At 43.6% G+C, this 26,939-nt stretch overlaps 11 non-coding genes across 11 annotated transcripts; all 11 read right to left on the minus strand.

Annotated features, from left to right (window-relative positions):
* Positions 1-2,527: 2,527 nt before the first annotated feature.
* Positions 2,528-2,599, minus strand: TRNAG-UCC (transfer RNA glycine (anticodon UCC)). The gene has a single exon. It is a non-coding gene; the product is annotated as a tRNA-Gly (tRNA).
* Positions 2,600-4,112: 1,513 nt separating this feature from the next.
* TRNAG-CCC (transfer RNA glycine (anticodon CCC)) lies at positions 4,113-4,184 on the minus strand. The gene has a single exon. It is a non-coding gene; the product is annotated as a tRNA-Gly (tRNA).
* A 1,529-nt stretch (positions 4,185-5,713) lies between these two features.
* Positions 5,714-5,785, minus strand: TRNAG-UCC (transfer RNA glycine (anticodon UCC)). Its single transcript has one exon. It is a non-coding gene; the product is annotated as a tRNA-Gly (tRNA).
* A 3,129-nt stretch (positions 5,786-8,914) lies between these two features.
* Positions 8,915-8,986, minus strand: TRNAG-UCC (transfer RNA glycine (anticodon UCC)). Its single transcript has one exon. It is a non-coding gene; the product is annotated as a tRNA-Gly (tRNA).
* Positions 8,987-10,509: 1,523 nt separating this feature from the next.
* TRNAG-CCC (transfer RNA glycine (anticodon CCC)) lies at positions 10,510-10,581 on the minus strand. The gene has a single exon. It is a non-coding gene; the product is annotated as a tRNA-Gly (tRNA).
* A 1,529-nt stretch (positions 10,582-12,110) lies between these two features.
* On the minus strand, positions 12,111-12,182 carry TRNAG-UCC (transfer RNA glycine (anticodon UCC)). The gene has a single exon. It is a non-coding gene; the product is annotated as a tRNA-Gly (tRNA).
* A 3,129-nt stretch (positions 12,183-15,311) lies between these two features.
* TRNAG-UCC (transfer RNA glycine (anticodon UCC)) lies at positions 15,312-15,383 on the minus strand. The gene has a single exon. It is a non-coding gene; the product is annotated as a tRNA-Gly (tRNA).
* A 3,119-nt stretch (positions 15,384-18,502) lies between these two features.
* Positions 18,503-18,574, minus strand: TRNAG-UCC (transfer RNA glycine (anticodon UCC)). Its single transcript has one exon. It is a non-coding gene; the product is annotated as a tRNA-Gly (tRNA).
* A 3,127-nt stretch (positions 18,575-21,701) lies between these two features.
* On the minus strand, positions 21,702-21,773 carry TRNAG-UCC (transfer RNA glycine (anticodon UCC)). The gene has a single exon. It is a non-coding gene; the product is annotated as a tRNA-Gly (tRNA).
* Positions 21,774-24,893: 3,120 nt separating this feature from the next.
* Positions 24,894-24,965, minus strand: TRNAG-UCC (transfer RNA glycine (anticodon UCC)). Its single transcript has one exon. It is a non-coding gene; the product is annotated as a tRNA-Gly (tRNA).
* A 1,522-nt stretch (positions 24,966-26,487) lies between these two features.
* Positions 26,488-26,559, minus strand: TRNAG-CCC (transfer RNA glycine (anticodon CCC)). The gene has a single exon. It is a non-coding gene; the product is annotated as a tRNA-Gly (tRNA).
* Between the last annotated feature and the right edge of the window lie 380 nt (positions 26,560-26,939).

Genomic DNA, 26,939 nt, shown 5'->3' on the forward strand with positions numbered 1-26,939 from the left:
TCCGCTGCGCCACTCTGCTCCGTTGTGAAAGTGTTCTTTTTATGCAGATAAGGAGCATTAGGCAGAGTAGCATGGGATTGGTCTGGCTCTCACCTCATTTGCATAAGTATATCCCAAGGCATGCTGGGTGCAGAAAAACTTCATCTTCCCCTCTCACAATCAGTCATAACTGAAAGTCAGACACTCTTAGGCACTAGCCGTTTCAGGCCTTTATCAAGACAGTAGCTCTTGAACCATCTCTCTCTCGCTCTGTGATCCTAGCACTAGCATGCTCAGGATTTGGCTTTACCTTGGAGCCAGAGATATACCCGGTGAGGGCTTGCCCGGTGTGAGGCTTTTGAGCGTTTGGGAGCGTTCGGGACGTGAGTGGACGTTGGACAGGAAACTATGCGAATATGAAGCCTCCAACATTCCTGCTTCAGTGAGTGGTTCTTTCCATGGACATCTGACTCTTGGATTCCTCTCAACTTGCCTTCTGATAAAACATTTTGTGAGCAGCAGTTTCCTTCGACAGCTACAAGGTGGCGCTACATTCAGGTGAGAGCACAAGTATGCACAAAATGTTAGGGACTTTTGCCAGATTTATCGGTGGATCTTGCATATTTTTTCAGAGGCTAGATATTGCCTAGAAATGCTTTTTAACATAGAGATGCTGGAGTTACAATGTCTGGTCGGGCCTCAGCCCTTCCATTGTTTGCCCACTGTAACAAATTTATTACCAGCACATGTGTGTTGTGACTCTGCTTTATGAAACTTATCATATATTAGGACAATGTATGTAGCAGAAGGTGCGATTGAGATGTTTGCCCACGTATTTGTTTATTTTTTTATATATGGCTGATTAATCTGTTCGTGAAATTTCCATTTTGTGACATGTTGCATTACAATATATCCTGCTTGCAGAATATATAAGTATTTTCAGTGCGTTGGCCGGGAATCGAACCTGGGTCAACTGCTTGGGAAGCAGCTATGCTCACCACTATACCACCAACGCCCTCTGATGTGTTAGCTCACGGTTCTAAATATTACGTTGCAGAAATCAATGACTATCTTGCACCAGCTTCAATGGTGCATTTGGTTTAGATACCAACATGAGAAGCAGTAGAACGTTTTTTGCAGAGGGTAAGGAACTGGGGATTGAAACCAAGGACAAAGTTGTGCAGAAGAGAAGAAATGAAAAGCAACAGTACAAATAGTAGAAATGAGCATATATAGGCAGCATGGGAAGCAAAGCAGGGAAGAGAAAGAGAACATTCCATGAAATGCCCAGGAGATAGATAAGAGCAGAACAAAAAGGGAAGAATGAAATTCAAAGCATGCCCAGAAAGTTGTGTGAAGCTCCCACCAGTCAGTCATTTATGGTTATAATTGTGTGTCTTTACTTTCAAAGTACAGGGTTGTACCTTTCACGATCACTCTTGTATTACACAGACACGAATAGTTGAGAAGTCTTTTCTCACATAGCTGGCACAAGCTTGCACTTTTCCTTTCTGGCTATGTGGAAATGACAGCTTGGTCCTTGGAAGGAAAATCAAGCAAAATTAGCAGAGGATGGTTTCGATCCATCGACCTCTGGGTTATGGGCCCAGCACGCTTCCGCTGCGCCACTCTGCTCCTTTGTGAAAGTGTTCTCTTTATGCAGATGAGGAGGCATTCAGAGAAGTGACGTGGGATTGGTCGGGCTCTCACCTCATTTGCCTAAGTATATCGCAAGGCATGCTGGGTGCAGAAAATCTTTATCTTCCCCTCTCACAATCAGTCACAACTGAAAGTCCAGACCCTCTTAGGCACTAGCCGTTTCAGGCCTTTAACAAGACAACAGCTCTCTGACGCTCTCTGTCTCTCTCTCTCTCTGTGATCCTAGTGCTTGCATGCTCAGTATTTGGCTTTTCCTGGGAGCCAGAGATCTACCCGGTGAGGGCTTGCCGGTATAAGGCTTTAGAGCGTTTGGGAGCGTTCGGTACATGAGAGGACGTTGGACTGGAAGCTATGCAAATTTGAAGCATCCAAACTTCCTGCTGCAGTCGGAGGCTCTTTCCATGGACATCTGCCTTTTGGATTCCTCTAAACTTGCCCTCTGATGAAACATTTTGTGAGCTGCAGTTACCTCCGACGGCTACAAGGTGGTGCTACATTCAGGTGAGGGCACAAGTATGCACAAAATGTTGGGGACTTTTGCCAGATTTATTGCTGGACCTTGCATATTTTTTTCAGAGGCTAAATATTGCCTAGGAAATGCTTTTTAACATAGAGATGCTGGAGTTAAAATGTCTGGTCGGGCCTCAGCCCTTTCATTGTCTGCCCACTGTAACATATTTTTTTACCAGTACATGTGAGTGGTGACTCTGCTTTATGAAACTTATCATATATTAGGACAATGAATATAGCAGAAGGGGCGATCGAAATGCTTGCCTACATATTTGTTTATTTTTTATATAATGGCTGATTAACCTCTTAATTATATTACCATTTTGTGAAATGTTGCTTTAAAATATATCCTGCTTGCAGAATATATAAGTATTTGTACTGCGTTGGCCGGGAATCGAACCCGGGTCAACTGCTTGGAAGGCAGCTATGCTCACCACTATACCACCAACGCCCTCTGATCTTTGTGCTCTCGGTTCTAAACATTAGGACCCTGAGTTCAATGACTATCATGCACCAGCTTCAATGGTGCATTTGGTTTAGATACCAACATGAAAAGCAATAGAAAGTTTTTGTAGAGGGTAAGGAACTGGGATTGAAACCAAGGACAAAGCTGTGCAGAAGAGAAGAATGGAAAGCAGCAATACAAATAATAGATATGAACACATAGAGGCAGCATGGGAAGCAAAGCAGGGAAGAGAAATAGAGAACATTCCATGAAATGCCCAGGAGATAGATAAGAGCAGAACAAAAAAGGGAAGAATGAAATTCAAAGCCTCCACATAAAAGTGTTTGAAGGTCCCACCAGTCATTCATGCTTATTATTGTGTGCCTTTACTTTCAAAGTACAGTGTGGAGCTTTTGACGATCCCTCTCTTGTATTTCAGCAGACACAGATAGTTGAGAAGTCTTTTCTCACATAGCTGGCACAAGCTTGCGCTTTTCCTTGCTGGTAGCGTGGAAATGACAGCTTGGTCCTTGGAAGTAAAATCAAGCAAAATTAGCAGAGGATGGTTTCGATCCATCGACCTCTGGGTTATGGGCCCAGCACGCTTCCGCTGCGCCACTCTGCTCCGTTGTGAAAGTGTTCTTTTTATGCAGATAAGGAGCATTAGGCAGAGTAGCATGGGATTGGTCTGGCTCTCACCTCATTTGCATAAGTATATCCCAAGGCATGCTGGGTGCAGAAAAACTTCATCTTCCCCTCTCACAATCAGTCATAACTGAAAGTCAGACACTCTTAGGCACTAGCCGTTTCAGGCCTTTATCAAGACAGTAGCTCTTGAACCATCTCTCTCTCGCTCTGTGATCCTAGCACTAGCATGCTCAGGATTTGGCTTTACCTTGGAGCCAGAGATATACCCGGTGAGGGCTTGCCCGGTGTGAGGCTTTTGAGCGTTTGGGAGCGTCGTGGACGTTGGACAGGAAACTATGCGAATATGAAGCCTCCAACATTCCTGCTTCAGTGAGTGGTTCTTTCCATGGACATCTGACTCTTGGATTCCTCTCAACTTGCCTTCTGATAAAACATTTTGTGAGCAGCAGTTTCCTTCGACAGCTACAAGGTGGCGCTACATTCAGGTGAGAGCACAAGTATGCACAAAATGTTAGGGACTTTTGCCAGATTTATCGGTGGATCTTGCATATTTTTTTCAGAGGCTAGATATTGCCTAGAAATGCTTTTTAACATAGAGATGCTGGAGTTACAATGTCTGGTCGGGCCTCAGCCCTTCCATTGTTTGCCCACTGTAACAAATTTATTACCAGCACATGTGTGTTGTGACTCTGCTTTATGAAACTTATCATATATTAGGACAATGTATGTAGCAGAAGGTGCAATTGAGATGTTTGCCCACGTATTTGTTTATTTTTTTATATATGGCTGATTAATCTGTTCGTGAAATTTCCATTTTGTGACATGTTGCATTACAATATATCCTGCTTGCAGAATATATAAGTATTTTCAGTGCGTTGGCCGGGAATCGAACCCGGGTCAACTGCTTGGGAAGCAGCTATGCTCACCACTATATCACCAACGCCCTCTGATGTGTTAGCTCTCGGTTCTAAATATTACGTTGCAGAAATCAATGACTATCTTGCACCAGCTTCAATGGTGCATTTGGTTTAGATACCAACATGAGAAGCAGTAGAACGTTTTTTGCAGAGGGTAAGGAACTGGGGATTGAAACCAAGGACAAAGTTGTGCAGAAGAGAAGAAATGAAAAGCAACAGTACAAATAGTAGAAATGAGCATATATAGGCAGCATGGGAAGCAAAGCAGGGAAGAGAAAGAGAACATTCCATGAAATGCCCAGGAGATAGATAAGAGCAGAACAAAAAGGGAAGAATGAAATTCAAAGCATGCCCAGAAAGTTGTGTGAAGCTCCCACCAGTCATTTATGGTTATAATTGTGTGTCTTTACTTTCAAAGTACAGGGTTGTACCTTTCACGATCACTCTTGTATTACACAGACACGAATAGTTGAGAAGTCTTTTCTCACATAGCTGGTACAAGCTTGCACTTTTCCTTTCTGGCTATGTGGAAATGACAGCTTGGTCCTTGGAAGGAAAATCAAGCAAAATTAGCAGAGGATGGTTTCGATCCATCGACCTCTGGGTTATGGGCCCAGCACGCTTCCGCTGCGCCACTCTGCTCCTTTGTGAAAGTGTTCTGTTTATGCAGATGAGGAGGCATTCAGAGAAGTGACGTGGGATTGGTCGGGCTCTCACCTCATTTGCCTAAGTATATCGCAAGGCATGCTGGGTGCAGAAAATCTTTATCTTCCCCTCTCACAATCAGTCACAACTGAAAGTCCAGACCCTCTTATTCACTAGCCGTTTCAGGCCTTTAACAAGACAACAGCTCTCCGACGCTCTCTGTCTCTCTCTCTCTCTGTGATCCTAGTGCTTGCATGCTCAGTATTTGGCTTTACCTGGGAGCCAGAGATCTACCCGGTGAGGGCTTGCCGGTATAAGGCTTTAGAGCGTTTGGGAGCGTTCGGTACATGAGAGGACGTTGGACTGGAAGCTATGCAAATTTGAAGCATCCAAACTTCCTGCTGCAGTCGGAGGCTCTTTCCATGGACATCTGCCTTTTGGATTCCTCTAAACTTGCCCTCTGATGAAACATTTTGTGAGCTGCAGTTACCTCCGACGGCTACAAGGTGGTGCTACATTCAGGTGAGGGCACAAGTATGCACAAAATGTTGGGGACTTTTGCCAGATTTATTGCTGGATCTTGCATATTTTTTTCAGAGGCTAAATATTGCCTAGGAAATGCTTTTTAACATAGAGATGCTGGAGTTAAAATGTCTGGTCGGGCCTCAGCCCTTTCATTGTCTGCCCACTGTAACATATTTTTTTACCAGTACATGTGAGTGGTGACTCTGCTTTATGAAACTTATCATATATTAGGACAATGAATATAGCAGAAGGGGCGATCGAAATGCTTGCCTACATATTTGTTTATTTTTTATATAATGGCTGATTAACCTCTTAATTATATTACCATTTTGTGAAATGTTGCTTTAAAATATATCCTGCTTGCAGAATATATAAGTATTTGTACTGCGTTGGCCGGGAATCGAACCCGGGTCAACTGCTTGGAAGGCAGCTATGCTCACCACTATACCACCAACGCCCTCTGATCTTTGCGCTCTCGGTTCTAAACATTAGGACCCTGAGTTCAATGACTATCATGCACCAGCTTCAATGGTGCATTTGGTTTAGATACCAACATGAAAAGCAATAGAAAGTTTTTGTAGAGGGTAAGGAACTGGGATTGAAACCAAGGACAAAGCTGTGCAGAAGAGAAGAATGGAAAGCAGCAATACAAATAATAGATATGAACACATAGAGGCAGCATGGGAAGCAAAGCAGGGAAGAGAAATAGAGAACATTCCATGAAATGCCCAGGAGATAGATAAGAGCAGAACAAAAAAGGGAAGAATGAAATTCAAAGCCTCCACATAAAAGTGTTTGAAGGTCCCACCAGTCATTCATGCTTATTATTGTGTGCCTTTACTTTCAAAGTACAGTGTGGAGCTTTTGACGATCCCTCTCTTGTATTTCAGCAGACACAGATAGTTGAGAAGTCTTTTCTCACATAGCTGGCACAAGCTTGCGCTTTTCCTTGCTGGTAGCGTGGAAATGACAGCTTGGTCCTTGGAAGTAAAATCAAGCAAAATTAGCAGAGGATGGTTTCGATCCATCGACCTCTGGGTTATGGGCCCAGCACGCTTCCGCTGCGCCACTCTGCTCCGTTGTGAAAGTGTTCTTTTTATGCAGATAAGGAGCATTAGGCAGAGTAGCATGGGATTGGTCTGGCTCTCACCTCATTTGCATAAGTATATCCCAAGGCATGCTGGGTGCAGAAAAACTTCATCTTCCCCTCTCACAATCAGTAATAACTGAAAGTCAGACACTCTTAGGCACTAGCCGTTTCAGGCCTTTATCAAGACAGTAGCTCTTGAACCATCTCTCTCTCGCTCTGTGATCCTAGCACTAGCATGCTCAGGATTTGGCTTTACCTTGGAGCCAGAGATATACCCGGTGAGGGCTTGCCTGGTGTGAGGCTTTTGAGCGTTTGGGAGCGTTCGGGACGTGAGTGGACGTTGGACAGGAAACTATGCGAATATGAAGCCTCCAACATTCCTGCTTCAGTGAGTGGTTCTTTCCATGGACATCTGACTCTTGGATTCCTCTCAACTTGCCTTCTGATAAAACATTTTGTGAGCAGCAGTTTCCTTCGACAGCTACAAGGTGGCGCTACATTCAGGTGAGAGCACAAGTATGCACAAAATGTTAGGGACTTTTGCCAGATTTATCGGTGGATCTTGCATATTTTTTCAGAGGCTAGATATTGCCTAGAAATGCTTTTTAACATAGAGATGCTGGAGTTACAATGTCTGGTCGGGCCTCAGCCCTTCCATTGTTTGCCCACTGTAACAAATTTATTACCAGCACATGTGTGTTGTGACTCTGCTTTATGAAACTTATCATATATTAGGACAATGTATGTAGCAGAAGGTGCGATTGAGATGTTTGCCCACGTATTTGTTTATTTTTTTATATATGGCTGATTAATCTGTTCGTGAAATTTCCATTTTGTGACATGTTGCATTACAATATATCCTGCTTGCAGAATATATAAGTATTTTCAGTGCGTTGGCTGGGAATCGAACCCGGGTCAACTGCTTGGGAAGCAGCTATGCTCACCACTATACCACCAACGCCCTCTGATGTGTTAGCTCTCGGTTCTAAATATTACGTTGCAGAAATCAATGACTATCTTGCACCAGCTTCAATGGTGCATTTGGTTTAGATACCAACATGAGAAGCAGTAGAACGTTTTTTGCAGAGGGTAAGGAACTGGGGATTGAAACCAAGGACAAAGTTGTGCAGAAGAGAAGAAATGAAAAGCAACAGTACAAATAGTAGAAATGAGCATATATAGGCAGCATGGGAAGCAAAGCAGGGAAGAGAAAGAGAACATTCCATGAAATGCCCAGGAGATAGATAAGAGCAGAACAAAAAGGGAAGAATGAAATTCAAAGCATGCCCAGAAAGTTGTGTGAAGCTCCCACCAGTCAGTCATTTATGGTTATAATTGTGTGTCTTTACTTTCAAAGTACAGGGTTGTACCTTTCACGATCACTCTTGTATTACACAGACACGAATAGTTGAGAAGTCTTTTCTCACATAGCTGGCACAAGCTTGCACTTTTCCTTTCTGGCTATGTGGAAATGACAGCTTGGTCCTTGGAAGGAAAATCAAGCAAAATTAGCAGAGGATGGTTTCGATCCATCGACCTCTGGGTTATGGGCCCAGCACGCTTCCGCTGCGCCACTCTGCTCCTTTGTGAAAGTGTTCTCTTTATGCAGATGAGGAGGCATTCAGAGAAGTGACGTGGGATTGGTCGGGCTCTCACCTCATTTGCCTAAGTATATCGCAAGGCATGCTGGGTGCAGAAAATCTTTATCTTCCCCTCTCACAATCAGTCACAACTGAAAGTCCAGACCCTCTTAGGCACTAGCCGTTTCAGGCCTTTAACAAGACAACAGCTCTCTGACGCTCTCTGTCTCTCTCTCTCTCTCTGTGATCCTAGTGCTTGCATGCTCAGTATTTGGCTTTTCCTGGGAGCCAGAGATCTACCCGGTGAGGGCTTGCCGGTATAAGGCTTTAGAGCGTTTGGGAGCGTTCGGTACATGAGAGGACGTTGGACTGGAAGCTATGCAAATTTGAAGCATCCAAACTTCCTGCTGCAGTCGGAGGCTCTTTCCATGGACATCTGCCTTTTGGATTCCTCTAAACTTGCCCTCTGATGAAACATTTTGTGAGCTGCAGTTACCTCCGACGGCTACAAGGTGGTGCTACATTCAGGTGAGGGCACAAGTATGCACAAAATGTTGGGGACTTTTGCCAGATTTATTGCTGGACCTTGCATATTTTTTTCAGAGGCTAAATATTGCCTAGGAAATGCTTTTTAACATAGAGATGCTGGAGTTAAAATGTCTGGTCGGGCCTCAGCCCTTTCATTGTCTGCCCACTGTAACATATTTTTTTACCAGTACATGTGAGTGGTGACTCTGCTTTATGAAACTTATCATATATTAGGACAATGAATATAGCAGAAGGGGCGATCGAAATGCTTGCCTACATATTTGTTTATTTTTTATATAATGGCTGATTAACCTCTTAATTATATTACCATTTTGTGAAATGTTGCTTTAAAATATATCCTGCTTGCAGAATATATAAGTATTTGTACTGCGTTGGCCGGGAATCGAACCCGGGTCAACTGCTTGGAAGGCAGCTATGCTCACCACTATACCACCAACGCCCTCTGATCTTTGTGCTCTCGGTTCTAAACATTAGGACCCTGAGTTCAATGACTATCATGCACCAGCTTCAATGGTGCATTTGGTTTAGATACCAACATGAAAAGCAATAGAAAGTTTTTGTAGAGGGTAAGGAACTGGGATTGAAACCAAGGACAAAGCTGTGCAGAAGAGAAGAATGGAAAGCAGCAATACAAATAATAGATATGAACACATAGAGGCAGCATGGGAAGCAAAGCAGGGAAGAGAAATAGAGAACATTCCATGAAATGCCCAGGAGATAGATAAGAGCAGAACAAAAAAGGGAAGAATGAAATTCAAAGCCTCCACATAAAAGTGTTTGAAGGTCCCACCAGTCATTCATGCTTATTATTGTGTGCCTTTACTTTCAAAGTACAGTGTGGAGCTTTTGACGATCCCTCTCTTGTATTTCAGCAGACACAGATAGTTGAGAAGTCTTTTCTCACATAGCTGGCACAAGCTTGCGCTTTTCCTTGCTGGTAGCGTGGAAATGACAGCTTGGTCCTTGGAAGTAAAATCAAGCAAAATTAGCAGAGGATGGTTTCGATCCATCGACCTCTGGGTTATGGGCCCAGCACGCTTCCGCTGCGCCACTCTGCTCCGTTGTGAAAGTGTTCTTTTTATGCAGATAAGGAGCATTAGGCAGAGTAGCATGGGATTGGTCTGGCTCTCACCTCATTTGCATAAGTATATCCCAAGGCATGCTGGGTGCAGAAAAACTTCATCTTCCCCTCTCACAATCAGTCATAACTGAAAGTCAGACACTCTTAGGCACTAGCCGTTTCAGGCCTTTATCAAGACAGTAGCTCTTGAACCATCTCTCTCTCGCTCTGTGATCCTAGCACTAGCATGCTCAGGATTTGGCTTTACCTTGGAGCCAGAGATATACCCGGTGAGGGCTTGCCCGGTGTGAGGCTTTTGAGCGTTTGGGAGCGTTCGGGACGTGAGTGGACGTTGGACAGGAAACTATGCGAATATGAAGCCTCCAACATTCCTGCTTCAGTGAGTGGTTCTTTCCATGGACATCTGACTCTTGGATTCCTCTCAACTTGCCTTCTGATAAAACATTTTGTGAGCAGCAGTTTCCTTCGACAGCTACAAGGTGGCGCTACATTCAGGTGAGAGCACAAGTATGCACAAAATGTTAGGGACTTTTGCCAGATTTATCGGTGGATCTTGCATATTTTTTTCAGAGGCTAGATATTGCCTAGAAATGCTTTTTAACATAGAGATGCTGGAGTTACAATGTCTGGTCGGGCCTCAGCCCTTCCATTGTTTGCCCACTGTAACAAATTTATTACCAGCACATGTGTGTTGTGACTCTGCTTTATGAAACTTATCATATATTAGGACAATGTATGTAGCAGAAGGAGCAATTGAGATGTTTGCCCACGTATTTGTTTATTTTTTTATATATGGCTGATTAATCTGTTCGTGAAATTTCCATTTTGTGACATGTTGCATTACAATATATCCTGCTTGCAGAATATATAAGTATTTTCAGTGCGTTGGCCGGGAATCGAACCCGGGTCAACTGCTTGGGAAGCAGCTATGCTCACCACTATATCACCAACGCCCTCTGATGTGTTAGCTCTCGGTTCTAAATATTACGTTGCAGAAATCAATGACTATCTTGCACCAGCTTCAATGGTGCATTTGGTTTAGATACCAACATGAGAAGCAGTAGAACGTTTTTTGCAGAGGGTAAGGAACTGGGGATTGAAACCAAGGACAAAGTTGTGCAGAAGAGAAGAAATGAAAAGCAACAATACAAATAGTAGAAATGAGCATATATAGGCAGCATGGGAAGCAAAGCAGGGAAGAGAAAGAGAACATTCCATGAAATGCCCAGGAGATAGATAAGAGCAGAACAAAAAGGGAAGAATGAAATTCAAAGCATGCCCAGAAAGTTGTGTGAAGCTCCCACCAGTCATTTATGGTTATAATTGTGTGTCTTTACTTTCAAAGTACAGGGTTGTACCTTTCACGATCACTCTTGTATTACACAGACACGAATAGTTGAGAAGTCTTTTCTCACATAGCTGGTACAAGCTTGCACTTTTCCTTTCTGGCTATGTGGAAATGACAGCTTGGTCCTTGGAAGGAAAATCAAGCAAAATTAGCAGAGGATGGTTTCGATCCATCGACCTCTGGGTTATGGGCCCAGCACGCTTCCGCTGCGCCACTCTGCTCCTTTGTGAAAGTGTTCTGTTTATGCAGATGAGGAGGCATTCAGAGAAGTGACGTGGGATTGGTCGGGCTCTCACCTCATTTGCCTAAGTATATCGCAAGGCATGCTGGGTGCAGAAAATCTTTATCTTCCCCTCTCACAATCAGTCACAACTGAAAGTCCAGACCCTCTTATTCACTAGCCGTTTCAGGCCTTTAACAAGACAACAGCTCTCCGACGCTCTCTGTCTCTCTCTCTCTCTGTGATCCTAGTGCTTGCATGCTCAGTATTTGGCTTTACCTGGGAGCCAGAGATCTACCCGGTGAGGGCTTGCCGGTATAAGGCTTTAGAGCGTTTGGGAGCGTTCGGTACATGAGAGGACGTTGGACTGGAAGCTATGCAAATTTGAAGCATCCAAACTTCCTGCTGCAGTCGGAGGCTCTTTCCATGGACATCTGCCTTTTGGATTCCTCTAAACTTGCCCTCTGATGAAACATTTTGTGAGCTGCAGTTACCTCCGACGGCTACAAGGTGGTGCTACATTCAGGTGAGGGCACAAGTATGCACAAAATGTTGGGGACTTTTGCCAGATTTATTGCTGGATCTTGCATATTTTTTTCAGAGGCTAAATATTGCCTAGGAAATGCTTTTTAACATAGAGATGCTGGAGTTAAAATGTCTGGTCGGGCCTCAGCCCTTTCATTGTCTGCCCACTGTAACATATTTTTTTACCAGTACATGTGAGTGGTGACTCTGCTTTATGAAACTTATCATATATTAGGACAATGAATATAGCAGAAGGGGCGATCGAAATGCTTGCCTACATATTTGTTTATTTTTTATATAATGGCTGATTAACCTCTTAATTATATTACCATTTTGTGAAATGTTGCTTTAAAATATATCCTGCTTGCAGAATATATAAGTATTTGTACTGCGTTGGCCGGGAATCGAACCCGGGTCAACTGCTTGGAAGGCAGCTATGCTCACCACTATACCACCAACGCCCTCTGATCTTTGCGCTCTCGGTTCTAAACATTAGGACCCTGAGTTCAATGACTATCATGCACCAGCTTCAATGGTGCATTTGGTTTAGATACCAACATGAAAAGCAATAGAAAGTTTTTGTAGAGGGTAAGGAACTGGGATTGAAACCAAGGACAAAGCTGTGCAGAAGAGAAGAATGGAAAGCAGCAATACAAATAATAGATATGAACACATAGAGGCAGCATGGGAAGCAAAGCAGGGAAGAGAAATAGAGAACATTCCATGAAATGCCCAGGAGATAGATAAGAGCAGAACAAAAAAGGGAAGAATGAAATTCAAAGCCTCCACATAAAAGTGTTTGAAGGTCCCACCAGTCATTCATGCTTATTATTGTGTGCCTTTACTTTCAAAGTACAGTGTGGAGCTTTTGACGATCCCTCTCTTGTATTTCAGCAGACACAGATAGTTGAGAAGTCTTTTCTCACATAGCTGGCACAAGCTTGCGCTTTTCCTTGCTGGTAGCGTGGAAATGACAGCTTGGTCCTTGGAAGTAAAATCAAGCAAAATTAGCAGAGGATGGTTTCGATCCATCGACCTCTGGGTTATGGGCCCAGCACGCTTCCGCTGCGCCACTCTGCTCCGTTGTGAAAGTGTTCTTTTTATGCAGATAAGGAGCATTAGGCAGAGTAGCATGGGATTGGTCTGGCTCTCACCTCATTTGCATAAGTATATCCCAAGGCATGCTGGGTGCAGAAAAACTTCATCTTCCCCTCTCACAATCAGTAATAACTGAAAGTCAGACACTCTTAGGCACTAGCCGTTTCAGGCCTTTATCAAGACAGTAGCTCTTGAACCATCTCTCTCTCGCTCTGTGATCCTAGCACTAGCATGCTCAGGATTTGGCTTTACCTTGGAGCCAGAGATATACCCGGTGAGGGCTTGCCTGGTGTGAGGCTTTTGAGCGTTTGGGAGCGTTCGGGACGTGAGTGGACGTTGGACAGGAAACTATGCGAATATGAAGCCTCCAACATTCCTGCTTCAGTGAGTGGTTCTTTCCATGGACATCTGACTCTTGGATTCCTCTCAACTTGCCTTCTGATAAAACATTTTGTGAGCAGCAGTTTCCTTCGACAGCTACAAGGTGGCGCTACATTCAGGTGAGAGCACAAGTATGCACAAAATGTTAGGGACTTTTGCCAGATTTATCGGTGGATCTTGCATATTTTTTCAGAGGCTAGATATTGCCTAGAAATGCTTTTTAACATAGAGATGCTGGAGTTACAATGTCTGGTCGGGCCTCAGCCCTTCCATTGTTTGCCCACTGTAACAAATTTATTACCAGCACATGTGTGTTGTGACTCTGCTTTATGAAACTTATCATATATTAGGACAATGTATGTAGCAGAAGGTGCGATTGAGATGTTTGCCCACGTATTTGTTTATTTTTTTATATATGGCTGATTAATCTGTTCGTGAAATTTCCATTTTGTGACATGTTGCATTACAATATATCCTGCTTGCAGAATATATAAGTATTTTCAGTGCGTTGGCTGGGAATCGAACCCGGGTCAACTGCTTGGGAAGCAGCTATGCTCACCACTATACCACCAACGCCCTCTGATGTGTTAGCTCTCGGTTCTAAATATTACGTTGCAGAAATCAATGACTATCTTGCACCAGCTTCAATGGTGCATTTGGTTTAGATACCAACATGAGAAGCAGTAGAACGTTTTTTGCAGAGGGTAAGGAACTGGGGATTGAAACCAAGGACAAAGTTGTGCAGAAGAGAAGAAATGAAAAGCAACAGTACAAATAGTAGAAATGAGCATATATAGGCAGCATGGGAAGCAAAGCAGGGAAGAGAAAGAGAACATTCCATGAAATGCCCAGGAGATAGATAAGAGCAGAACAAAAAGGGAAGAATGAAATTCAAAGCATGCCCAGAAAGTTGTGTGAAGCTCCCACCAGTCAGTCATTTATGGTTATAATTGTGTGTCTTTACTTTCAAAGTACAGGGTTGTACCTTTCACGATCACTCTTGTATTACACAGACACGAATAGTTGAGAAGTCTTTTCTCACATAGCTGGCACAAGCTTGCACTTTTCCTTTCTGGCTATGTGGAAATGACAGCTTGGTCCTTGGAAGGAAAATCAAGCAAAATTAGCAGAGGATGGTTTCGATCCATCGACCTCTGGGTTATGGGCCCAGCACGCTTCCGCTGCGCCACTCTGCTCCTTTGTGAAAGTGTTCTCTTTATGCAGATGAGGAGGCATTCAGAGAAGTGACGTGGGATTGGTCGGGCTCTCACCTCATTTGCCTAAGTATATCGCAAGGCATGCTGGGTGCAGAAAATCTTTATCTTCCCCTCTCACAATCAGTCACAACTGAAAGTCCAGACCCTCTTAGGCACTAGCCGTTTCAGGCCTTTAACAAGACAACAGCTCTCTGACGCTCTCTGTCTCTCTCTCTCTCTCTGTGATCCTAGTGCTTGCATGCTCAGTATTTGGCTTTTCCTGGGAGCCAGAGATCTACCCGGTGAGGCCTTGCCGGTATAAGGCTTTAGAGCGTTTGGGAGCGTTCGGTACATGAGAGGACGTTGGACTGGAAGCTATGCAAATTTGAAGCATCCAAACTTCCTGCTGCAGTCGGAGGCTCTTTCCATGGACATCTGCCTTTTGGATTCCTCTAAACTTGCCCTCTGATGAAACATTTTGTGAGCTGCAGTTACCTCCGACGGCTACAAGGTGGTGCTACATTCAGGTGAGGGCACAAGTATGCACAAAATGTTGGGGACTTTTGCCAGATTTATTGCTGGACCTTGCATATTTTTTTCAGAGGCTAAATATTGCCTAGGAAATGCTTTTTAACATAGAGATGCTGGAGTTAAAATGTCTGGTCGGGCCTCAGCCCTTTCATTGTCTGCCCACTGTAACATATTTTTTTACCAGTACATGTGAGTGGTGACTCTGCTTTATGAAACTTATCATATATTAGGACAATGAATATAGCAGAAGGGGCGATCGAAATGCTTGCCTACATATTTGTTTATTTTTTATATAATGGCTGATTAACCTCTTAATTATATTACCATTTTGTGAAATGTTGCTTTAAAATATATCCTGCTTGCAGAATATATAAGTATTTGTACTGCGTTGGCCGGGAATCGAACCCGGGTCAACTGCTTGGAAGGCAGCTATGCTCACCACTATACCACCAACGCCCTCTGATCTTTGTGCTCTCGGTTCTAAACATTAGGACCCTGAGTTCAATGACTATCATGCACCAGCTTCAATGGTGCATTTGGTTTAGATACCAACATGAAAAGCAATAGAAAGTTTTTGTAGAGGGTAAGGAACTGGGATTGAAACCAAGGACAAAGCTGTGCAGAAGAGAAGAATGGAAAGCAGCAATACAAATAATAGATATGAACACATAGAGGCAGCATGGGAAGCAAAGCAGGGAAGAGAAATAGAGAACATTCCATGAAATGCCCAGGAGATAGATAAGAGCAGAACAAAAAAGGGAAGAATGAAATTCAAAGCCTCCACATAAAAGTGTTTGAAGGTCCCACCAGTCATTCATGCTTATTATTGTGTGCCTTTACTTTCAAAGTACAGTGTGGAGCTTTTGACGATCCCTCTCTTGTATTTCAGCAGACACAGATAGTTGAGAAGTCTTTTCTCACATAGCTGGCACAAGCTTGCGCTTTTCCTTGCTGGTAGCGTGGAAATGACAGCTTGGTCCTTGGAAGTAAAATCAAGCAAAATTAGCAGAGGATGGTTTCGATCCATCGACCTCTGGGTTATGGGCCCAGCACGCTTCCGCTGCGCCACTCTGCTCCGTTGTGAAAGTGTTCTTTTTATGCAGATAAGGAGCATTAGGCAGAGTAGCATGGGATTGGTCTGGCTCTCACCTCATTTGCATAAGTATATCCCAAGGCATGCTGGGTGCAGAAAAACTTCATCTTCCCCTCTCACAATCAGTCATAACTGAAAGTCAGACACTCTTAGGCACTAGCCGTTTCAGGCCTTTATCAAGACAGTAGCTCTTGAACCATCTCTCTCTCGCTCTGTGATCCTAGCACTAGCATGCTCAGGATTTGGCTTTACCTTGGAGCCAGAGATATACCCGGTGAGGGCTTGCCCGGTGTGAGGCTTTTGAGCGTTTGGGAGCGTTGTGGACGTTGGACAGGAAACTATGCGAATATGAAGCCTCCAACATTCCTGCTTCAGTGAGTGGTCCTTTCCATGGACATCTGACTCTTGGATTCCTCTCAACTTGCCTTCTGATAAAACATTTTGTGAGCAGCAGTTTCCTTCGACAGCTACAAGGTGGCGCTACATTCAGGTGAGAGCACAAGTATGCACAAAATGTTAGGGACTTTTGCCAGATTTATCGGTGGATCTTGCATATTTTTTCAGAGGCTAGATATTGCCTAGAAATGCTTTTTAACATAGAGATGCTGGAGTTACAATGTCTGGTCGGGCCTCAGCCCTTCCATTGTTTGCCCACTGTAACAAATTTATTACCAGCACATGTGTGTTGTGACTCTGCTTTATGAAACTTATCATATATTAGGACAATGTATGTAGCAGAAGGTGCGATTGAGATGTTTGCCCACGTATTTGTTTATTTTTTTATATATGGCTGATTAATCTGTTCGTGAAATTTCCATTTTGTGACATGTTGCATTACAATATATCCTGCTTGCAGAATATATAAGTATTTTCAGTGCGTTGGCTGGGAATCGAACCCGGGTCAACTGCTTGGGAAGCAGCTATGCTCACCACTATACCACCAACGCCCTCTGATGTGTTAGCTCTCGGTTCTAAATATTACGTTGCAGAAATCAATGACTATCTTGCACCAGCTTCAATGGTGCATTTGGTTTAGATACCAACATGAGAAGCAGTAGAACGTTTTTTGCAGAGGGTAAGGAACTGGGGATTGAAACCAAGGACAAAGTTGTGCAGAAGAGAAGAAATGAAAAGCAACAGTACAAATAGTAGAAATGAGCATATATAGGCAGCATGGGAAGCAAAGCAGGGAAGAGAAAGAGAACATTCCATGAAATGCCCAGGAGATAGATAAGAGCAGAACAAAAAGGGAAGAATGAAATTCAAAGCATGCCCAGAAAGTTGTGTGAAGCTCCCACCAGTCAGTCATTTATGGTTATAATTGTGTGTCTTTACTTTCAAAGTACAGGGTTGTACCTTTCACGATCACTCTTGTATTACACAGACACGAATAGTTGAGAAGTCTTTTCTCACATAGCTGGCACAAGCTTGCACTTTTCCTTTCTGGCTATGTGGAAATGACAGCTTGGTCCTTGGAAGGAAAATCAAGCAAAATTAGCAGAGGATGGTTTCGATCCATCGACCTCTGGGTTATGGGCCCAGCACGCTTCCGCTGCGCCACTCTGCTCCTTTGTGAAAGTGTTCTCTTTATGCAGATGAGGAGGCATTCAGAGAAGTGACGTGGGATTGGTCGGGCTCTCACCTCATTTGCCTAAGTATATCGCAAGGCATGCTGGGTGCAGAAAATCTTTATCTTCCCCTCTCACAATCAGTCACAACTGAAAGTCCAGACCCTCTTAGGCACTAGCCGTTTCAGGCCTTTAACAAGACAACAGCTCTCTGACGCTCTCTGTCTCTCTCTCTCTCTCTGTGATCCTAGTGCTTGCATGCTCAGTATTTGGCTTTTCCTGGGAGCCAGAGATCTACCCGGTGAGGGCTTGCCGGTATAAGGCTTTAGAGCGTTTGGGAGCGTTCGGTACATGAGAGGACGTTGGACTGGAAGCTATGCAAATTTGAAGCATCCAAACTTCCTGCTGCAGTCGGAGGCTCTTTCCATGGACATCTGCCTTTTGGATTCCTCTAAACTTGCCCTCTGATGAAACATTTTGTGAGCTGCAGTTACCTCCGACGGCTACAAGGTGGTGCTACATTCAGGTGAGGGCACAAGTATGCACAAAATGTTGGGGACTTTTGCCAGATTTATTGCTGGACCTTGCATATTTTTTTCAGAGGCTAAATATTGCCTAGGAAATGCTTTTTAACATAGAGATGCTGGAGTTAAAATGTCTGGTCGGGCCTCAGCCCTTTCATTGTCTGCCCACTGTAACATATTTTTTTACCAGTACATGTGAGTGGTGACTCTGCTTTATGAAACTTATCATATATTAGGACAATGAATATAGCAGAAGGGGCGATCGAAATGCTTGCCTACATATTTGTTTATTTTTTATATAATGGCTGATTAACCTCTTAATTATATTACCATTTTGTGAAATGTTGCTTTAAAATATATCCTGCTTGCAGAATATATAAGTATTTGTACTGCGTTGGCCGGGAATCGAACCCGGGTCAACTGCTTGGAAGGCAGCTATGCTCACCACTATACCACCAACGCCCTCTGATCTTTGTGCTCTCGGTTCTAAACATTAGGACCCTGAGTTCAATGACTATCATGCACCAGCTTCAATGGTGCATTTGGTTTAGATACCAACATGAAAAGCAATAGAAAGTTTTTGTAGAGGGTAAGGAACTGGGATTGAAACCAAGGACAAAGCTGTGCAGAAGAGAAGAATGGAAAGCAGCAATACAAATAATAGATATGAACACATAGAGGCAGCATGGGAAGCAAAGCAGGGAAGAGAAATAGAGAACATTCCATGAAATGCCCAGGAGATAGATAAGAGCAGAACAAAAAAGGGAAGAATGAAATTCAAAGCCTCCACATAAAAGTGTTTGAAGGTCCCACCAGTCATTCATGCTTATTATTGTGTGCCTTTACTTTCAAAGTACAGTGTGGAGCTTTTGACGATCCCTCTCTTGTATTTCAGCAGACACAGATAGTTGAGAAGTCTTTTCTCACATAGCTGGCACAAGCTTGCGCTTTTCCTTGCTGGTAGCGTGGAAATGACAGCTTGGTCCTTGGAAGTAAAATCAAGCAAAATTAGCAGAGGATGGTTTCGATCCATCGACCTCTGGGTTATGGGCCCAGCACGCTTCCGCTGCGCCACTCTGCTCCGTTGTGAAAGTGTTCTTTTTATGCAGATAAGGAGCATTAGGCAGAGTAGCATGGGATTGGTCTGGCTCTCACCTCATTTGCATAAGTATATCCCAAGGCATGCTGGGTGCAGAAAAACTTCATCTTCCCCTCTCACAATCAGTCATAACTGAAAGTCAGACACTCTTAGGCACTAGCCGTTTCAGGCCTTTATCAAGACAGTAGCTCTTGAACCATCTCTCTCTCGCTCTGTGATCCTAGCACTAGCATGCTCAGGATTTGGCTTTACCTTGGAGCCAGAGATATACCCGGTGAGGGCTTGCCCGGTGTGAGGCTTTTGAGCGTTTGGGAGCGTTCGGGACGTGAGTGGACGTTGGACAGGAAACTATGCGAATATGAAGCCTCCAACATTCCTGCTTCAGTGAGTGGTTCTTTCCATGGACATCTGACTCTTGGATTCCTCTCAACTTGCCTTCTGATAAAACATTTTGTGAGCAGCAGTTTCCTTCGACAGCTACAAGGTGGCGCTACATTCAGGTGAGAGCACAAGTATGCACAAAATGTTAGGGACTTTTGCCAGATTTATCGGTGGATCTTGCATATTTTTTCAGAGGCTAGATATTGCCTAGAAATGCTTTTTAACATAGAGATGCTGGAGTTACAATGTCTGGTCGGGCCTCAGCCCTTCCATTGTTTGCCCACTGTAACAAATTTATTACCAGCACATGTGTGTTGTGACTCTGCTTTATGAAACTTATCATATATTAGGACAATGTATGTAGCAGAAGGTGCGATTGAGATGTTTGCCCACGTATTTGTTTATTTTTTTATATATGGCTGATTAATCTGTTCGTGAAATTTCCATTTTGTGACATGTTGCATTACAATATATCCTGCTTGCAGAATATATAAGTATTTTCAGTGCGTTGGCCGGGAATCGAACCTGGGTCAACTGCTTGGGAAGCAGCTATGCTCACCACTATACCACCAACGCCCTCTGATGTGTTAGCTCACGGTTCTAAATATTACGTTGCAGAAATCAATGACTATCTTGCACCAGCTTCAATGGTGCATTTGGTTTAGATACCAACATGAGAAGCAGTAGAACGTTTTTTGCAGAGGGTAAGGAACTGGGGATTGAAACCAAGGACAAAGTTGTGCAGAAGAGAAGAAATGAAAAGCAACAGTACAAATAGTAGAAATGAGCATATATAGGCAGCATGGGAAGCAAAGCAGGGAAGAGAAAGAGAACATTCCATGAAATGCCCAGGAGATAGATAAGAGCAGAACAAAAAGGGAAGAATGAAATTCAAAGCATGCCCAGAAAGTTGTGTGAAGCTCCCACCAGTCAGTCATTTATGGTTATAATTGTGTGTCTTTACTTTCAAAGTACAGGGTTGTACCTTTCACGATCACTCTTGTATTACACAGACACGAATAGTTGAGAAGTCTTTTCTCACATAGCTGGCACAAGCTTGCACTTTTCCTTTCTGGCTATGTGGAAATGACAGCTTGGTCCTTGGAAGGAAAATCAAGCAAAATTAGCAGAGGATGGTTTCGATCCATCGACCTCTGGGTTATGGGCCCAGCACGCTTCCGCTGCGCCACTCTGCTCCTTTGTGAAAGTGTTCTCTTTATGCAGATGAGGAGGCATTCAGAGAAGTGACGTGGGATTGGTCGGGCTCTCACCTCATTTGCCTAAGTATATCGCAAGGCATGCTGGGTGCAGAAAATCTTTATCTTCCCCTCTCACAATCAGTCACAACTGAAAGTCCAGACCCTCTTAGGCACTAGCCGTTTCAGGCCTTTAACAAGACAACAGCTCTCTGACGCTCTCTGTCTCTCTCTCTCTCTGTGATCCTAGTGCTTGCATGCTCAGTATTTGGCTTTTCCTGGGAGCCAGAGATCTACCCGGTGAGGGCTTGCCGGTATAAGGCTTTAGAGCGTTTGGGAGCGTTCGGTACATGAGAGGACGTTGGACTGGAAGCTATGCAAATTTGAAGCATCCAAACTTCCTGCTGCAGTCGGAGGCTCTTTCCATGGACATCTGCCTTTTGGATTCCTCTAAACTTGCCCTCTGATGAAACATTTTGTGAGCTGCAGTTACCTCCGACGGCTACAAGGTGGTGCTACATTCAGGTGAGGGCACAAGTATGCACAAAATGTTGGGGACTTTTGCCAGATTTATTGCTGGACCTTGCATATTTTTTTCAGAGGCTAAATATTGCCTAGGAAATGCTTTTTAACATAGAGATGCTGGAGTTAAAATGTCTGGTCGGGCCTCAGCCCTTTCATTGTCTGCCCACTGTAACATATTTTTTTACCAGTACATGTGAGTGGTGACTCTGCTTTATGAAACTTATCATATATTAGGACAATGAATATAGCAGAAGGGGCGATCGAAATGCTTGCCTACATATTTGTTTATTTTTTATATAATGGCTGATTAACCTCTTAATTATATTACCATTTTGTGAAATGTTGCTTTAAAATATATCCTGCTTGCAGAATATATAAGTATTTGTACTGCGTTGGCCGGGAATCGAACCCGGGTCAACTGCTTGGAAGGCAGCTATGCTCACCACTATACCACCAACGCCCTCTGATCTTTGTGCTCTCGGTTCTAAACATTAGGACCCTGAGTTCAATGACTATCATGCACCAGCTTCAATGGTGCATTTGGTTTAGATACCAACATGAAAAGCAATAGAAAGTTTTTGTAGAGGGTAAGGAACTGGGATTGAAACCAAGGACAAAGCTGTGCAGAAGAGAAGAATGGAAAGCAGCAATACAAATAATAGATATGAACACATAGAGGCAGCATGGGAAGCAAAGCAGGGAAGAGAAATAGAGAACATTCCATGAAATGCCCAGGAGATAGATAAGAGCAGAACAAAAAAGGGAAGAATGAAATTCAAAGCCTCCACATAAAAGTGTTTGAAGGTCCCACCAGTCATTCATGCTTATTATTGTGTGCCTTTACTTTCAAAGTACAGTGTGGAGCTTTTGACGATCCCTCTCTTGTATTTCAGCAGACACAGATAGTTGAGAAGTCTTTTCTCACATAGCTGGCACAAGCTTGCGCTTTTCCTTGCTGGTAGCGTGGAAATGACAGCTTGGTCCTTGGAAGTAAAATCAAGCAAAATTAGCAGAGGATGGTTTCGATCCATCGACCTCTGGGTTATGGGCCCAGCACGCTTCCGCTGCGCCACTCTGCTCCGTTGTGAAAGTGTTCTTTTTATGCAGATAAGGAGCATTAGGCAGAGTAGCATGGGATTGGTCTGGCTCTCACCTCATTTGCATAAGTATATCCCAAGGCATGCTGGGTGCAGAAAAACTTCATCTTCCCCTCTCACAATCAGTCATAACTGAAAGTCAGACACTCTTAGGCACTAGCCGTTTCAGGCCTTTATCAAGACAGTAGCTCTTGAACCATCTCTCTCTCGCTCTGTGATCCTAGCACTAGCATGCTCAGGATTTGGCTTTACCTTGGAGCCAGAGATATACCCGGTGAGGGCTTGCCCGGTGTGAGGCTTTTGAGCGTTTGGGAGCGTCGTGGACGTTGGACAGGAAACTATGCGAATATGAAGCCTCCAACATTCCTGCTTCAGTGAGTGGTTCTTTCCATGGACATCTGACTCTTGGATTCCTCTCAACTTGCCTTCTGATAAAACATTTTGTGAGCAGCAGTTTCCTTCGACAGCTACAAGGTGGCGCTACATTCAGGTGAGAGCACAAGTATGCACAAAATGTTAGGGACTTTTGCCAGATTTATCGGTGGATCTTGCATATTTTTTTCAGAGGCTAGATATTGCCTAGAAATGCTTTTTAACATAGAGATGCTGGAGTTACAATGTCTGGTCGGGCCTCAGCCCTTCCATTGTTTGCCCACTGTAACAAATTTATTACCAGCACATGTGTGTTGTGACTCTGCTTTATGAAACTTATCATATATTAGGACAATGTATGTAGCAGAAGGTGCGATTGAGATGTTTGCCCACGTATTTGTTTATTTTTTTATATATGGCTGATTAATCTGTTCGTGAAATTTCCATTTTGTGACATGTTGCATTACAATATATCCTGCTTGCAGAATATATAAGTATTTTCAGTGCGTTGGCTGGGAATCGAACCCGGGTCAACTGCTTGGGAAGCAGCTATGCTCACCACTATACCACCAACGCCCTCTGATGTGTTAGCTCTCGGTTCTAAATATTACGTTGCAGAAATCAATGACTATCTTGCACCAGCTTCAATGGTGCATTTGGTTTAGATACCAACATGAGAAGCAGTAGAACGTTTTTTGCAGAGGGTAAGGAACTGGGGATTGAAACCAAGGACAAAGTTGTGCAGAAGAGAAGAAATGAAAAGCAACAGTACAAATAGTAGAAATGAGCATATATAGGCAGCATGGGAAGCAAAGCAGGGAAGAGAAAGAGAACATTCCATGAAATGCCCAGGAGATAGATAAGAGCAGAACAAAAAGGGAAGAATGAAATTCAAAGCATGCCCAGAAAGTTGTGTGAAGCTCCCACCAGTCAGTCATTTATGGTTATAATTGTGTGTCTTTACTTTCAAAGTACAGGGTTGTACCTTTCACGATCACTCTTGTATTACACAGACACGAATAGTTGAGAAGTCTTTTCTCACATAGCTGGCACAAGCTTGCACTTTTCCTTTCTGGCTATGTGGAAATGACAGCTTGGTCCTTGGAAGGAAAATCAAGCAAAATTAGCAGAGGATGGTTTCGATCCATCGACCTCTGGGTTATGGGCCCAGCACGCTTCCGCTGCGCCACTCTGCTCCTTTGTGAAAGTGTTCTCTTTATGCAGATGAGGAGGCATTCAGAGAAGTGACGTGGGATTGGTCGGGCTCTCACCTCATTTGCCTAAGTATATCGCAAGGCATGCTGGGTGCAGAAAATCTTTATCTTCCCCTCTCACAATCAGTCACAACTGAAAGTCCAGACCCTCTTAGGCACTAGCCGTTTCAGGCCTTTAACAAGACAACAGCTCTCTGACGCTCTCTGTCTCTCTCTCTCTCTCTGTGATCCTAGTGCTTGCATGCTCAGTATTTGGCTTTTCCTGGGAGCCAGAGATCTACCCGGTGAGGGCTTGCCGGTATAAGGCTTTAGAGCGTTTGGGAGCGTTCGGTACATGAGAGGACGTTGGACTGGAAGCTATGCAAATTTGAAGCATCCAAACTTCCTGCTGCAGTCGGAGGCTCTTTCCATGGACATCTGCCTTTTGGATTCCTCTAAACTTGCCCTCTGATGAAACATTTTGTGAGCTGCAGTTACCTCCGACGGCTACAAGGTGGTGCTACATTCAGGTGAGGGCACAAGTATGCACAAAATGTTGGGGACTTTTGCCAGATTTATTGCTGGACCTTGCATATTTTTTTCAGAGGCTAAATATTGCCTAGGAAATGCTTTTTAACATAGAGATGCTGGAGTTAAAATGTCTGGTCGGGCCTCAGCCCTTTCATTGTCTGCCCACTGTAACATATTTTTTTACCAGTACATGTGAGTGGTGACTCTGCTTTATGAAACTTATCATATATTAGGACAATGAATATAGCAGAAGGGGCGATCGAAATGCTTGCCTACATATTTGTTTATTTTTTATATAATGGCTGATTAACCTCTTAATTATATTACCATTTTGTGAAATGTTGCTTTAAAATATATCCTGCTTGCAGAATATATAAGTATTTGTACTGCGTTGGCCGGGAATCGAACCCGGGTCAACTGCTTGGAAGGCAGCTATGCTCACCACTATACCACCAACGCCCTCTGATCTTTGTGCTCTCGGTTCTAAACATTAGGACCCTGAGTTCAATGACTATCATGCACCAGCTTCAATGGTGCATTTGGTTTAGATACCAACATGAAAAGCAATAGAAAGTTTTTGTAGAGGGTAAGGAACTGGGATTGAAACCAAGGACAAAGCTGTGCAGAAGAGAAGAATGGAAAGCAGCAATACAAATAATAGATATGAACACATAGAGGCAGCATGGGAAGCAAAGCAGGGAAGAGAAATAGAGAACATTCCATGAAATGCCCAGGAGATAGATAAGAGCAGAACAAAAAAGGGAAGAATGAAATTCAAAGCCTCCACATAAAAGTGTTTGAAGGTCCCACCAGTCATTCATGCTTATTATTGTGTGCCTTTACTTTCAAAGTACAGTGTGGAGCTTTTGACGATCCCTCTCTTGTATTTCAGCAGACACAGATAGTTGAGAAGTCTTTTCTCACATAGCTGGCACAAGCTTGCGCTTTTCCTTGCTGGTAGCGTGGAAATGACAGCTTGGTCCTTGGAAGTAAAATCAAGCAAAATTAGCAGAGGATGGTTTCGATCCATCGACCTCTGGGTTATGGGCCCAGCACGCTTCCGCTGCGCCACTCTGCTCCGTTGTGAAAGTGTTCTTTTTATGCAGATAAGGAGCATTAGGCAGAGTAGCATGGGATTGGTCTGGCTCTCACCTCATTTGCATAAGTATATCCCAAGGCATGCTGGGTGCAGAAAAACTTCATCTTCCCCTCTCACAATCAGTCATAACTGAAAGTCAGACACTCTTAGGCACTAGCCGTTTCAGGCCTTTATCAAGACAGTAGCTCTTGAACCATCTCTCTCTCGCTCTGTGATCCTAGCACTAGCATGCTCAGGATTTGGCTTTACCTTGGAGCCAGAGATATACCCGGTGAGGGCTTGCCCGGTGTGAGGCTTTTGAGCGTTTGGGAGCGTTCGGGACGTGAGTGGACGTTGGACAGGAAACTATGCGAATATGAAGCCTCCAACATTCCTGCTTCAGTGAGTGGTTCTTTCCATGGACATCTGACTCTTGGATTCCTCTCAACTTGCCTTCTGATAAAACATTTTGTGAGCAGCAGTTTCCTTCGACAGCTACAAGGTGGCGCTACATTCAGGTGAGAGCACAAGTATGCACAAAATGTTAGGGACTTTTGCCAGATTTATCGGTGGATCTTGCATATTTTTTCAGAGGCTAGATATTGCCTAGAAATGCTTTTTAACATAGAGATGCTGGAGTTACAATGTCTGGTCGGGCCTCAGCCCTTCCATTGTTTGCCCACTGTAACAAATTTATTACCAGCACATGTGTGTTGTGACTCTGCTTTATGAAACTTATCATATATTAGGACAATGTATGTAGCAGAAGGTGCGATTGAGATGTTTGCCCACGTATTTGTTTATTTTTTTATATATGGCTGATTAATCTGTTCGTGAAATTTCCATTTTGTGACATGTTGCATTACAATATATCCTGCTTGCAGAATATATAAGTATTTTCAGTGCGTTGGCCGGGAATCGAACCCGGGTCAACTGCTTGGGAAGCAGCTATGCTCACCACTATACCACCAACGCCCTCTGATGTGTTAGCTCTCGGTTCTAAATATTACGTTGCAGAAATCAATGACTATCTTGCACCAGCTTCAATGGTGCATTTGGTTTAGATACCAACATGAGAAGCAGTAGAACGTTTTTTGCAGAGGGTAAGGAACTGGGGATTGAAACCAAGGACAAAGTTGTGCAGAAGAGAAGAAATGAAAAGCAACAGTACAAATAGTAGAAATGAGCATATATAGGCAGCATGGGAAGCAAAGCAGGGAAGAGAAAGAGAACATTCCATGAAATGCCCAGGAGATATATAAGAGCAGAACAAAAAGGGAAGAATGAAATTCAAAGCATGCCCAGAAAGTTGTGTGAAGCTCCCACCAGTCAGTCATTTATGGTTATAATTGTGT

Source organism: Lissotriton vulgaris, chromosome 9 (genome assembly GCF_964263255.1).
Source record: "Lissotriton vulgaris chromosome 9, aLisVul1.2, whole genome shotgun sequence".
NCBI lineage: Eukaryota > Metazoa > Chordata > Amphibia > Caudata > Salamandridae > Lissotriton > Lissotriton vulgaris.